This window comes from Dendrobates tinctorius, unplaced genomic scaffold, assembly GCF_039654945.1.
Source record: "Dendrobates tinctorius isolate UK_male_01 unplaced genomic scaffold, ASM3965494v1 ptg000036l, whole genome shotgun sequence".
NCBI classification, from domain to species: Eukaryota; Metazoa; Chordata; class Amphibia; order Anura; family Dendrobatidae; genus Dendrobates; species Dendrobates tinctorius.
The window spans coordinates 35,794,991-35,807,266 of NW_027361704.1; the positions used below are offsets into that span (position 1 = coordinate 35,794,991).

A 12,276-nucleotide genomic window follows, 5' to 3' on the forward strand; every position below is an offset into this window, starting at 1 on the left:
TTAGAGCAGGCTGTTTAAGAAGCATGAAGAACACGAATGGTGTAGTTTCTCCTAAGACACGTGGAGGAATAATGGCTGCTGTTCCCCTCACAGTCTCATAAACAAGACTATGATGTAACAGGAACAATCCCACAATACATTGCAAATTAAACTAGAATCTATGCATTAAACGGCCAGCAGGTGGTGCTGTTACCTTACAGTATGAAATATATGAAGGATTAATACACACAAAAATACAATGTCTGTAATAATCAAAGACACAAAAAGACTAGACCTTCTAGACAGCAATTATATGGCTGGACAGAACACTCCCCGCTTGACGTCAACCGACATCACTATTGTGTTTATTGGACGAGAACAGCAGAACGAGTTCCCCTACTGGCCTGAGGAACAATTTGGTCTCGCCTTGTTTTCCTATTTTTACTTCCACCTTACGTACGATTCCATCCTTACTTGGGAATGTCTGGGTAATGAGACCTAATGGCCATTCATTTCTTCAAGACTGACAGTCTTTCCTTAGTACTATATCGCCAGGCTGGAGGTTAGGCTTGCTGGTTTGCCACTTTCTCCTCTGTTGCAGAGTAGGCAGGTACTGTTTTCTCCAGTTGTTCCATTTACATTCTCCAGATGGAGAGCAATTAGGGTCGGTCTTCTGCGTAAGCAGTAGGGCTAGGGTGAGAACAGTTGGGTCATCAGGATCACAGAAATTGGAGTCAACGGTCTGGCGTTTATGATGCGTGACACTTCGGCCATGAATGTTGTCACGCTTTCGTGTGTCAGTCTTGCAGATCCTTCCTGTAAGAAGATTAAATCGAGGATTCTCCTTGCGACACCTATCATTCTCTCCCGTACACCTCCCATATGTGAAGAATGTGGTGGGTTGAATGTCCAAGTACACCCTTGTACACTTAGGTATTTTTTTTACGTCATTCATATCCAAGTTGGAAGAGAGTTGCAGTTCTCTTGCTGCTCTGAGTTTCCTCAATGCTATCTTTTGGTATTGGTCATTGATTGGTTAAACAGTCGATTTTTTGGCATAGTTTTCCCGTTGTAGAGCTCGGATAATTATATTCTTCGACTGCTCTAGCTGTAGAGCTGTGTGGATGTGTTTACCATGGTGCCAGTGGTCCTCAAAGTCTTGAAGTGTAGGTGCTAACTCTGCATGACCGTTCTTACATATCAACTCCATGAAGGTTAAGAAATGGTCTTTCATCTTTGGTCTACTACAGAAGCTGTGCATGAGGGAGACAAAGTGTTTGTAAACTTGTTCTCTGTTGTTAGGCAAGCGTTGTCTTTGAGGCTTGAAGGGTAGAGATGCAATCCAGCTCTTCGTTTTGTCCTGCACCATTCCTTGCTCCATCATCTCTAGGAACAGTCTATCTTCAAATGACATTGCTGTACTATGATCATCTTTGGTCTTGCGGAAGACCGTACACCCAAGGTGATCTTGGTCGCAATTCTGAATGCAATCATCATTGGCACGACTCGCTAAGATACTTGGTGCTGAAGTGTTGTGTAGCAACTCCTTTATGAAGTAGTGATTTTCACATGGTTGAAGGAGAGAGAGATCAAGCGTACTGGTAAGCATGTTAACCACTGTCGGTTTGTGTGCTTCTCCTAAACAGTCCTCTCCTACAATGACCCACCCAAGGTCGAGTCTCTGGGCATATGGAGCATTGTGAGAGCCATTGATATGCTGCCTAACCTTGTGGACTCGTAGAATATCTCTGCAAAGGAGCAAGACTATTTTAGCCTCTGGCTCAAGGTTAGGAATCAGGCATTCTATACGCTTCAGATGAGGATGATACGATGCCACTTCAGGCGTTGGTATCTCTGACCTGTTGTCAGGAATCTGGTTACATTTCAATATGGTTGGTAAGGTCAGACGCATTTGGCCATCTATAGACTCGACTACATAGCCTGTTGCTCTCCTACCAGCTGTCTCTACTATACCGGCACAAGTTTTCAAAGAGTAGGGGGCACTGGGTCCTCTGACATTAAAGCTATCAAAGAAGGCAGACATGGCTAATGACCTGTTACTCTGATCATCTAAAATCGCATATACTTTGATGGCTTTGTCCTTTTCTTCTGCCGGGTATACTCTCATTAGGGAAATTTTAGAGCAGGTCTTGCCTCCTATAAGATTTCCACAAACTTCTGTACACTTAGAAGTAATGGCTGGGTGTCAGTATTTGAGTCATTCAGCTCCCCGCTATGCTCTTGGGTCAAAGCATCCGATGGTGGTCCAGGGTGTAGAACTGAGTTATGTTCAGTGCTGTCACATTCAGTACACCTTGCACTAACCTCACAGTCCCTGGCGAAGTGGGATGTTGAAGAGCAGCATTTATAGCAGATGCGGTTCTCCTTAAGGAAGGCCTTCCTTTCTTCTAATGACTTTTCTCTGAAAGCTCTGCACTTAAGTAAGGAAGGTGGCATCTTATGTAAGGGACACTGCCTGCTTGGGTCCTTGGATTTGTCTTCTCCTTGACCGGAGCTGAACTCTTTGCGAACTGAACCTGTGGAAGATATGTTAGTTTGGTGGACCTCTACAGTTGTTCTATGAGGTTTACTAACAGAGTTATTGGCACATGACAGCATGAAATCAAAGCTAGGATCATTTCTTATTTTTGCTTGTTCTGAGACAAAATCTACAAACACATTGAATGGAGGAAATGGTACATTGTAAGTCTGTTTATACCTAGAACCATATGTAACCCGTTTGTCTTGCAGGTTATATGGGAGTTTTTGAACTATGGGGTTCACACCTCTAGCAGTGTCGAGATATGTCAACCCCACAATTCTCCTTCTGCTTTTGCTGCACACAACTCCATTAACAAGTCAGTTAATTCTCTGAGCTTTCAATAATCCTTGTTCGCTATTCTAAGAAAGTCCTCTATTCTTTAAACAAGGCACTTTCTATAACCTCTACTGAGCCATAGCATTCATCAAGTCTATTCCAAATTCTTTTGAGGCCGACATCTGGATAATTTACATTAATGTCTCTGATTCTCTTTTCGTGTTCGGCAGACTCACTTCCTAGCCATTTTACCAAGAGATCCACTTCTTCACTACATGATAGACCTATGTCTCTTATGGTATTTTTGAAGGAGGCTCGCCAAGCCCTGTAGTTTTCAGCGCGATCACTGAACTTTACAAGTCCCTTAGTGACCAACTCACGTCAAGCAAGGAATTTGGCAAAGTCCATCGTGGCTTGATTGGCACTGATGCCAGCTGATGGAGTGTTGTCAGAGTACATGTGTGCTGTGCGATCATACCTTTTAGATGTCTCTGGTTTTGGTCCAACTGCTGTAGTACCTTTCTGAAGCGAAGGGATTCTCTTTAAGCCGGGGCAGATTCCGGATCTTCTGTTCTGGAGAAAGATTATTGTAGTCAGTATCATCCCAATGTGTATTTCCTTGCTTTTGGTAGGGAGACAGAGAGTTGCTTTCTGGGGGTCCGAATTATCTGGTTGGCTTCACTTGTTGGCAAAATGCTCTGTCTTTGCCTGTGGGTCTGGATCGTCATTTGATTTGTAATGCTGATGGACGAACTCTGCAGTACGCTGCAATAGATCGTGAGTAACTTGCTGTAGGCCTAGCACACTGCTGCGTTCGTCATCAGAATATATGGCAGCTTCTAAGGCTTCTGCTTCTGCTATGGCAGCTGCTGTTTCTTTTTCAATAGCAAGTTTCTGTAATGTTGCTTCAAGGCGCGCTTTCTCTTCATCCAGGCATGCTTGTTGGCGTGCTTTTTCGGCATCCAGGGATGCCTGTTGGCGTGCTTTTTCTGCATCCAGGCATGCCTGTTGGCGTGCTTTTTCTGCATCCAGGCATGCTTGTTGGCGTGCTTTTTCTGCATCCAGGCATGCCTGTTGGCGTGCTTTTTCTGCATCCAGGCATGCTTGTTTGTGTGCTTTTTCTGCATCCAGGCATGCTTGTTGTAGTTTCAATTCTATCTCTAGCTCAGCAAAGATGCTTCTTGCTTTTGCCGCTTCAGCTTTTGTGCGGGCAATAGCGGCGGCATTGCTGACGGATGATGTCTTGGAGGAACCAACTCATGATCTCGTCTTGAAAGAGGATGCCCGTCCTTGAGACATGATTCAACAGTTAGGCGACCCCTGTGATATCCCTTTGTCGGCTCTGCGTGGATAATGGCGGGCTCCGTATGGTCCGATTATTTGGTCCGACCTTTAGGAGGTTGCTGCAATATCCGTATGCAATAACCGTATGCTTGGATAATGGCGGGCTCTGTAACATCAAATCTTCTGAGCTTGTTCTCAGCAGTTGTCTCACTATACTGTCCTCATACACGTTAGCAGGGTGTGCAATGAGACATGTAGCTAAACCCCCTGTCTTCTTTAAGAAAAGAGGCTGTAAAATTGTAACCTTCTTTTATTGATTGCAGATGTGACAGGAAAGGGTGAAACTATAGGATGCAATAACAGGAGCATTTCAGAATATATAACTGCACAGAGCATAAAATACAGATAGTCTGAAATACACAGTAACATGAGGTAATACATAGGTACCATGAGGTAATACATAGGTTCCATGAGAAAGCAAAAAGCACAAATATCCTGAAATAAAAAGTAAAAAATAAACTGCTAATAATGAATAATAATAATATTTAGTAAACATAATTTTGATCAAAATAATGTACAAGCCATCCCGCCACATCACTGCAACCCTTGTGGGACAATCCTACTCTAGTATTTAAAACCTTTTCACTTGCCAAGTGACGTGAATGTGAACAAGGATCGAGGGACTGACCCACTAGTAAAAGCATAGTCCAGACTGGATGGCTTTCCCAGCTCAGAAAGAGGGTGGTCACACCCTTATTTGCACTGAATGCACAATGAAATAAATAAAAAACTGGAGTCTGAACTGAGAAAGTAAATTAATGTGTATGCACAATGTAGGTGCATATTCACACATGACTATTAACCAGTATTGACACCCCTGCAATTTTGTCAGATAATACTCAGTTTCTTCCTGAAAATGATTGCAATCACAAATTCTTTGGTATTATTATCTTCATAAACTGAGAAATGAATAAAAAACTGGAGTCTGAACTGAGAAAGCAAATTAATGTGTATGCACAATGTAGGTGCATATTAACACATGACCATTAACCAGAGAAAACAAAAAGCACAAATATCCTGAAATAAAAAGTAAAAAATAAACTGCAAATAATGCATAAAGGTAATAATAATAATTATAAGGGTATTTAGTAAAAATAATTTTGATCAAAATAATGTACAAGCCATCCCGCCACGTCACGGCAACCCTTGTGGGACAGTCCTACTCTAGTATTTAAAACCTTTTCACTTGCCAAGTGACGTGAATGTGAACAAGGATCGAGGGACTGACCCTTGATAGTCTGCAATACACAGTAACATGAGGTAATACATAGGTACCATGAGGTAATACATAGGTACCATGAGGTAATACATAGGTACCATGAGGTAATACATAGGTACCATGAGGTAATACATAGGTACCATGAGGTAATACATAGGTACCATGAGGTAATACATAGGTACCATGAGGTAATACATAGGTACCATGAGGTAATACATAGGTAACATGAGGCAATACATAGGTACCATGAGGTAATACACAGGTACCATGAGGTAATACATAGGTACCATGAGGTAATACATAGCTGATCATTACCTATTTAATACAACAAACGTTATAAACACAGGATTATAAAACCTAGATGGTGCTTACCAACTATGCTTAGAGCAGGCTGTTTAAGAAGCATGAAGAACACGAATGGTGTAGTTTCTCCTAAGACACGTGGAGGAATAATGGCTGCTGTTCCCCTCACAGTCTCATAAACAAGACTATGATGTAACAGGAACAATCCCACAATACATTGCAAATTAAACTAGAATCTATGCATTAAACGGCCAGCAGGTGGTGCTGTTACCTTACAGTATGAAATATATGAAGGATTAATACACACAAAAATACAATGTCTGTAATAATCGAAGACATAAAAAAAATGACTAGACCTTCTAGACAGCAATTATATGGCTGGACAGAACAAATCTCATTTCTTTTTGAGGTCCACAGCATCAGACTCTTCCATCCCCTCTCCCTCATAGCTGTGGTCATATACCGTCCCCCTGGCTTATCCACACAGTTTCTTGACCATTTTTCTGCCTGGCTGCCACACTTTATGTCCTCAGAATTACCAACCTTTATCCTAGGAGACTTCAACATTTCCATAAACAGCCCCACTTCCCCATCTGCATCACAGCTTCTATATCTAACCACTTCTCTTGGCCATCTCCCCACCGCTGAGACATATAAAGACGGTAAAATCCTTGATCTGGTCTTTGTCTCTGTTCAATCTCCTACTTAGATAACTCACCTCTTCCACTTTCTGACCACAATATCCTCTCCTTCACGCTCACAAATCCTCTCCCACCCCAGCACACTCCTACCTACCACACAGAAATCTACAAGCCATTAACCCTCATACACTTTGAGGCTCCCTACACTCATCACTGCCCCCAATCTCTTTTTCCTGTCCTGATCTGACTGTACACCACTACAATGACACTCTCAGAAGCACCAGTGACCAAGTAGCGTCCCTCACACTCAAAAACTCCAAACACAGAGTAAAACAGCGCTGGATAACATTGCAAATGACATTTCTCCAGTGATGCTCTAGGAGTGCTGAACGCCTATGGAGGAAAACTTGAACACCAGAAAACTTCATCCACTACAAATTTTTGTTAAGATCCTATATCTCTACCCTTCACCTCGCCAAGCAGACCTCCTTCACCACTCTGATTTCTTCACTATCTAACAACCCAAAAAAAACTTTGACAACTTTCACTCCCTCCTCAGTCCGAAAACACAGGCTGCTATCACAGACACTTGTACTGATGATCTGGCCTCACATTTTACAGAGAAAATAGAGAATATCCATCAGTAAATTGACTCCCAGCCACAAAGTGATGTGACTCATCTCTTCCAGCATCTCCTACAGCTCACTCTCAACATTTGACCTCGTCACAGAAGAAGTCTTCAGGCTCCTCTCTTCTCCTCATATGACATGCACTACTGACCCCATTCCCTCACAATTCCTCCAGTCTCTCTCTTTAGTCAGCACTAATCACCTAACTAAAATTTTCAATCTCTTCCTCTCGTCTGGTATTTTTACCTCCTCCTTCAAACATTCTATTATTATTCCATTATTAAAAAAACCCTCTCTTGATCCATCCTGCACAAATAGCTACAGACCAGTCTCCAATCTCCCCTTTATCTTTAAATTCTTGGCGTGCCTGGTCTACTCCCGCCTTAGCTATTACCTCTCCACTCACTCTCTCCAAGATCCGTCACTCTATCACTGTCTGGCTTCCGCCCCATAAATTCTACAGAACGTGCACTCATCAAAATGACTGTTAGGGTCCTAGGTAGAAACCCGAGAGTGGACCCTCTGGGTTGTGGCTCCAGAGCCCCCGAGGGCGAGCGGCCCAGGTGATGACCACCCCCTATACATTGAGTGTTAGGGGCAGTCCCAAATGGGATGGGACCACGACAGCCGGAATCAAAGGGACGACCCGGGTAGTAAACAGAAGAGCAGATCAGAGAATGAGAGGGTATATGAGGAATTGAGTGGCCCCGGGACAGGAGGAGACAGGCTGCGGGAACTGGGCAGGATCAGGATGGAGCCGGGACCAAAAGCTGGAATGCAAGGACACAAGGAGATTAGGAGACACTGGCCTAGGGGTTCGGGCAGAACACCAGATAGGGGAAGGAAGCGAACTATGCCGAAGACAGACAGTTACTGAAGCAGAGGACCAGGCGGGGAACAGGCACCGGGGAATACAGGATGGCGAAAACAGAGGACCTGGGGAGAGGGGTAGGAGGACAGAACGAAGAGGAAGGCAACAGCAGGGAGAACTGGACAGGGATCCCAGACGGAAAACAGGGCAGAGAGCAGAGCGCAGCAGGGGGTGCACAGGGATCTGAGAGTCGGGGGTGACGCTGCGCAGGAACGCTAAGCGCCACGGATCATGACAAACAGGCGTCTTACCTGTCAAGACGCCACGCAGAAATACCCGGTGGGCGCCGCCATGATGGGGCGGAGCCACCGGGTCACGTGCTCCCAGGATGCCCAGCGGTCGGTGACAGGCGAGCGCGCATGCGCGGGCCTCTGACGCGCCGTGACCCTGCAAAGGCAGACAGGGGACAGCGCGAGACCGAAGAGGGAGGGCGCCGGGATGAGGAGGACCCCAGGTGAGCGTCGGGGAGCGTAACAATGACCTTCTGACAGCAAAACGTAATGGTGACCACTCTCTGCTCATTCTTCTCGTCCTCTCTGCAGCTTTCGACACTGTTGGCTACCACCTCCTACTCTCTATACTCTAATCAATAGGCATAAAGGACAGTGATCTCTTCTGGTTCTCTTCCTATCCTTCTGACCTCTCTTTCAGTGTATCATTCGCTGGTTCCACTTCTTTTACTCTTCCTCTCATTATTGTGGTTTCACAGGGTTCAGTCCTTGGCCCTCTTCTCTTCTCTCTCTACACGGCACCAGTTGGATAGATCATCAGTAAATTTGACTTTCAGCACCATCTTTATGCTGATGACACACAATTATACACATCATCCCTTGACCTTGCTCCCCCTGTACTACAGAACACCAATGACTGTCTATCCGCAGTCACCATCATCATGTCCCCTCTTTATCTGAAACTCAACCTTTGCAAAACTGAACTTTTTCTGTTCCCGTCATCTACTGACCTCCCTAAAGCTGACATCTCCCCCTCCTTGTGTGGCACCACAATAACACCCCAGTAGCAGGCATGCTGTCACAGTCTGGCTGTTATTTTTGACACCAATCTCTCCTTCACCTCCCTTACACAATCTCTTGCCTGCTCTTGCCTCTTACACCCAGAGAACATCTCTAGAATCCACCCCTTTCTCACCATGGAAACAACAAAAACCCTCACTGTTTCCCTGATCCACTCCGGCCTTGACTACTGTAATGTTCTATTAATTGTCCTCCCCCTCACTCAACTTTCCCTTCTCCAGTCCATCCTTAATGCAACAGCTAACGGTACTCGGATGCCTCCGCTCTGTGCCAGTCATTGCACTGGCTGCCCATACATTATAGGATCCAATTTAAACTGCTTGTTCTTACCCACATAGCTCTCCACAGTGAAGCACACCCCTACATCTCCTCCTTCATTTCTGTTTATTGGCCTACCCACTCGTTACGCTTTGCAAGAGACTTTCGACTAACATCTGCACTAATCCGTACCTCCCACTACCGGGTCCAAGACTTCTCACAAGTTGCACCAACCCACTGAAATCAGAACTAACCACAACTTATACAGTTTTAGGTGATCCTTAAAAACACATGTGTTTAGAGCGGCCTATCACGTTCCACCAAACTCCACTGCACCCAAAAGCTGGTGACTACCTCATGCAGCCTTTATCTATCCCCATTCCCTCAAGATGGCTGGACATCATTGTAAATAAGCCCCTGTACTTTGTGTCTCCCCCACCACTTCATTGTAGATTGTAATCTCTTACAGGCAGGGTCAACATTATTTTTGCTATGATTATTGTATTATCTGAAATGTTGTTTCTTAAGACTTGTATATGAACTGTTGAATTGTAAAGCGCTGTGAAATAAGTTGGCGCTATATAAAGATGTATTATTATAATTATTATTATTAAATACAAGTGGGGATGAGGAAAGAGAGAAAACACTGCTGAACATAAGAGTTTATACTTTACATGTGAGAAAGATAGAGGACCCTGCTGAACATGAGAGGTTACACTGTACATGAGAGGTGACCCCCCCTGACCATAAGAGCTGATACTCTACAGGAGAGAGAGGACCCCACTGACCATAAGAGTTTACACTCTACATGAGAGAGGTGACCCCCCCCCCCCCGACCATAAGAGCTTATACTCTACAGGAGAGAGTACCTCACTGACCATAAGAACTTACACTCTACATGAGAGAGAGGACCCCACTGACCATAAGAACTTACACTCTACAAGAGAGAGGAGACCCCCCTTCCCATAAGAGCTTACACTCTACAGGAGAGAGGGGACCCCACTGACCATAAGAGCTTACATTCTATAGGAAAGAGGGGACCCTACTGACTATAAGAGCTTACACTCTAAAGGAGAATGAGGACTCTACTGACTATAAGAGCTTATACTCTACAGGAGAGAGAGACTTTGCGACTCTGAAGATGGAAAACAACACTGAAGTACAAAACTGTGCTCCACTGGCAACTACTGATCTGTGATAGACCAGGTACTAACCACCACTCTATAAGGTATGATGATCCACTAGATGTCATAGCTTTAAGGCATTAAGGGGGCATCATATGGCTATACAAAATTACTTTAGCCAGTTCTCTGATGCTTCAGCAGTCCGCAATGGTGCCAGGAATATTTTTTTCTTTTTTTTGCAAACTGAAAATTATATCTAAGGCTGAGGTCACACTGCGTTATGGCAGTCCGTTAGACAGACTACATTACACCGGTGTAACGCAGTCCATTATCGCTGCCATTAACCCCTATTGGGCGCATCACCAACGCATGCCATAATCGGCCTGCGCCAGCAATGTGCCGTCATTCAGTGATGAACCCTCGGATGCGGGCTGCAGTGACTTAGGGTCTGTCACCGCTAGCGCAGATGAAGCATTTGCGTTATGCTATAGCGTTAACGCAGCCCGCTATGCGTTGAATGAGCTGCCTTAACGCAGTATGATCCTGGCCTAAAAATACTTGAATTAATGTTAAACTGTTATCACCCCCACTCACTTCATCATATGCAGTCCCCCTCCCCCTACTCACTTCATCATGTGCAGTCCCACTCCCTCATCATTTGCAGTCTCCCTCCCCCAATCACTTAATTGTTTGCAGTCCCCTCTACTCACTTCATCATTTGAAGTCCCCCTCACTTCATCATATGCAGTCCCCCATTCATTTCATCATGTGCAGTCCCCTCTACTCACTTCATCATTTGAAGTCCCCCTCACTTCATCATATGCAGTCCCCCATTCATTTCATCATGTGCAGTCCCCCCACTAACTTCATCATTTGTAGTCCCACTCCCCACTCACTTCATCATGTGCAGTCCCCCACACTCATTCATTTGTAGTCCCCCTCCTCCTCACTTCTTCATTTGCAGTCCCCCCCATTCACTTCATCACTTCTGATGTCCTCATATGGGACAGCATTTATGCGATGGCGTCATTCCGTACACTCCATCACCTGACTGGAGTGGGAGCTGCGCAGCCATCAAGGATAGACTGCTGTGAAGCTCCAAGAAAGCTCACATGTCTTCCATCTTGCTGGAGATCCCGGTGGAGCAGGGGAGATGACAGCTCCTTTGCTCCGGGAGGAGCGCACAGCAATTGTATTCATGTCTGATAGACACAAATGCAAATGAGAGCAGGGAGGAAGTGACGGCCAGGATGCAGGATAGTGAGAAGGGTGAGTGGTGTCAGTGACTGACATTGCTCACTTCCGTGCCTGCGCCCTGGCCGTCATTGTATTGAATGTCACATTCCTGATATGTTGTTTATTATTTACTTCACGGTGCTCTGTGTGGAATAATATAACTCTTTTTTGTGTTTCGGATGCTGCAATACCGATAATGTATAGAAGCAAACAAGAGTTGACAAAAAAACAGAGTATATACCCCTTTGAAATTTGAATTTTATTTACATCATTTAAATAATTGAATAGATAAATAAAGTAGTGACATAAAACCTGATGGATGACAGCTTCATCAGGAGAAGCTTTAAATGAAACGTGCGTTGGGGCAGTGGTAACGCTATTACAAGCCGCTCCACATACCTGTAAGTACATTACCTACAGTGGCGACCAAGAGTTTTGCATTTTATTTTAAAGTGTGATTACTTCTTTTTAGTTGTTGTGATGCCGTTTTCCTGGTGATGAATTTAAAGTGCATTAAGTCATCATTCAAGACCTTAATTTTAATAAAAATGCTTTAGAATATAGGTATGGTCGTATAATTAAAGAAAACTGGCTGCCAAAAGTTTTGCATATACTATTTATTGATCACAACATAGAGAGTAATTAATTAATGAGCAATTTTTGCTTACAATGCCATAACTTAGTATTTTGTAGCATAACCACTTGCTTTAATTTCTGATCGGACATTGAAGCCACTATGGTATTCAAGACATCCTGAGGGATCTTGCTCCATTCCATTAGCATATATGCAAAATATTGATCTTTAATGCTATGGGTAAGGCCC

General features: G+C 44.3%; 1 long non-coding RNA gene across 1 annotated transcript in view; it reads left to right on the forward strand.

The window, feature by feature from the left end:
- LOC141087964 (uncharacterized) overlaps positions 1 to 12,276 on the forward strand; it is a 119,748-nt gene that overhangs the window by 81,822 nt on the left and 25,650 nt on the right. The window contains exon 3 of the long non-coding RNA XR_012231786.1: positions 10,209 to 10,321. This is a non-coding gene — a long non-coding RNA (uncharacterized lncRNA). The remainder of the gene's footprint in view (positions 1 to 10,208; positions 10,322 to 12,276) is intronic.